Source organism: Talpa occidentalis, unplaced genomic scaffold (genome assembly GCF_014898055.3).
Source record: "Talpa occidentalis isolate TD23 unplaced genomic scaffold, MPIMG_talOcc4v2.1 talOcc4.11, whole genome shotgun sequence".
Classification (NCBI taxonomy): Eukaryota; Metazoa; Chordata; class Mammalia; order Eulipotyphla; family Talpidae; genus Talpa; species Talpa occidentalis.
The window spans coordinates 103,177,894-103,180,586 of record NW_023601104.1 but is presented as its reverse complement, the minus strand read 5'-3'; the positions used below and the strand labels follow the sequence as shown (position 1 = coordinate 103,180,586).

The 2,693-nt window shown below is 58.5% G+C and overlaps 1 long non-coding RNA gene across 1 annotated transcript; it reads right to left on the bottom strand.

The window, feature by feature from the left end:
• Positions 1–808: 808 nt before the first annotated feature.
• On the bottom strand, positions 809–1,656 carry LOC119238377 (uncharacterized). Its single transcript, XR_005123561.2, has 3 exons — positions 1,553–1,656; positions 1,314–1,439; positions 809–1,026 (listed from the first exon to the last, which is right to left on the bottom strand). It is a non-coding gene; the product is annotated as an uncharacterized LOC119238377 (long non-coding RNA).
• Between the last annotated feature and the right edge of the window lie 1,037 nt (positions 1,657–2,693).

The following is a 2,693-nucleotide window of genomic DNA, read 5'->3' as shown; positions in this document are numbered from 1 at the left end:
AGTCTCCCGCTCCCCACATTCCTGGGGAACCCCAAGGAGGAGGTGACTGTGTCTTTGCACAGGTGAGACCTCCCCAGGGACGAGACCCTCACCTGTCCAGGTGTCTGTTACTTACTATTACTGGGGGACCGGGGAGGGGCGGGTGTGGCCCAGACCCAGACCCTGCAGGACAGGAGGGGGCAGCACCCAGGCCCACCACCAGGGGGCGCTCTGAGCTCACAGCCCTGGACTCAGCTCATGGCTGTGGGGGGACATGGACAGGGACATAAACTCAGCCTTGACCTGCTCTCCAGGCCAACCCCTGCCCTCTCCTGGTGGGTGTCCATCCCTCTGTCCTCCTCGTGTCCAGCCCGGTGTCACTCCCCCCAATGCCGACTGCTTAATAATGTCTCTGCCTTTGAATTGTGTCAGAACAACTGATTCACTGTTCTGTACCGAGACCCACTGGGATCAGATCACCCTGGTGTCCACACCCCCGTCATCAGGTCCCAGGGGCCCCCAGGAAGCCGGTGGGGACTCCTGGCCAGGGTTCCTGGATCCAGGCCTAGGAGCTGAGCCCTCACTGGGGACAGTCTCCTGGGCAGCTGGCAGGGACGGGGGTCTGAGGACTCTGCGTGTGTCTCTGTCCCGGCCGGACTCGACTCCCTGTCTGAACGGCCCCTGGTCAGCACTGGGGGTCCCGGGTCTCCTGGCCTGACCTCTGGCGTCTGTGACGGGGGCACCCGCAACGAGAGCTCTCCGGTGGACCCTTCTCTGCAGAGACTCCCCGTTCCCAGGACTGTTGCTGCTCAGTGTCGTGTGTGTTTTGGATAAACTTTATTCAAACTTTGCTGCATTTCTGTGAGGTTCTGGTGTATTTCACGGGGACGCATGAGTCTGTGGATTTTCAGTTATGTGTCCAGGGACAAGCTCCCTCCTCCGCGTGAATGTGGAATGTCCAGCTCTTTCTCCCCTGGGTGTGGCCTTTAGTGTCTTCTTCCTTCTCGAGCTTCGATTGTCTCCTCGCAGCCTTTGTGAATCTGTTCCCTGTGAAAGGTGATTGTGTTCTCGGATGGGCAGTCCACGCACACACACGCCTCCATGGCCATTGCAGTAAAACGAATCTTCCCCCGCATGACCACAGGATCGTGTCCATGTCTCTCTGTCCTGTGCGTGTCTGTGCATGACGGGCTGACATGGTCACGGCACTGTCCTCCCCGCCTGGCCCGCTGGCTCCCGGGAATCTCCTCCTCGGGCGAGACCGTGACCGGAGCTGGACCCTCCCCTCCCACTCACGCGCGCCCCGGGGTGGCGCCTCTGGGGGCTGTGCTCACCCTGCGTCCCGCCTCCGCGGGGCCATTCAGGATCTGACCGTCGCCTCTCGGGGAGCTTTTGCTCTCCCTGCGCGGAGGATCGTGTCCGCTGGACGCCCACAGACCCGGGTCTTCAGCCCCAGTTTCCTGAAGGGCAGGGGAGAGAGGACGTCCCTGTCTCGCTCCCGACCTCCCAGGAAGGGCCTCTGCGTGTCGCCCTGAGCATCCCACAGGCGGTGGCTGGTCACGGATGCTCTCACCATGTGAAGGTCTGTTCCTCCCCCGAGGGCGTCCAGGGCCTGCACCACCCATGGGGGTTGGACTGTGTCGAGCGCTTTCCAGCGTCTGTTGATGTGATCCTGGGGTTCCGTGTTCCTCTTTGTTGCCGTGTTGGATACACTGATGCTCTCTCGGATGAGGAACCAGCCCCGGGCCCAGGAGGAGTCCCCGTGATCCTGGGGACGGTCCCGGGGACGCAGGTCGGGTCCTGCTGGCGAGGACGTTGGGAGGATGTTCCCATCAGTGATCATGAGGGCTCTGGGCGTGTGATGTCCTTTTTTGTGTTGTCTTTGTCCAGTGTCGACCCCTGTGGCCTTTTCTTTCCGAGTAGCTTCGGGGGGGGCGTCCGGGACGGAGCTGAGTGACACCCATGACCGTGACGTCCGTGTCTTATTCCTGAGCTTCGCGTGACTGTCTCAGCTTTTCCCTCTTGCTGTGACGGTGGCTGTGGGGTGGCAGGTGCGGAGCTCACTCCACCTCTGCACGTCATTCATTCCAGCTTTGGAGGAAAATGCTCTGATCTTTATGAGCATCACCGAGACTTTCTGGTTGTCTCTGAGCCTCGTCTCTGCCCTCGCGCTTGAACGTGCCCCGGAAGGGTCTGGGGAACTGGAATCAGGAGGACGGTGGAGACGCGGCTTCCATGTCAGGACACACTGATGGTGTCACCAGGTCCCGTTCCTCCGGGGACGAGGTTTCTCTCTCCACGACGCAACCCAGACTCGCTCTCCTGCTGGAGAATGACACATTGGGAAGCACAAACTGAGGAGAAGACAGGCCTCTGAGGAGAAAAATTTGAGGAGAAATACTGCAGTAATTCTTGTTGAGGAGAAATATCTGAGGAGAAATGACATGTTGGGAAGCACATTCTGAGGAGAAGACAGGCCTCTGAGGAGAAAAAAGTGAGGAGAAATACTGCAGTAAGGATTATTGAAGAGAAGTGTCTGAGGAGTAATGACATGTTGTGAAGCAAAAACTAGAAGACAGACCTCTGAGGAGAAAAAACTGAGGAGAAATACTGTAGTAAGGAGTGTTGAGAAGGAATATAAGGTGAGAAATGACACATTGGGAAGCACAAACTGAGGAGAAGACAGGCCTCTGAGGAGAAAAAAGTGAGGAGAA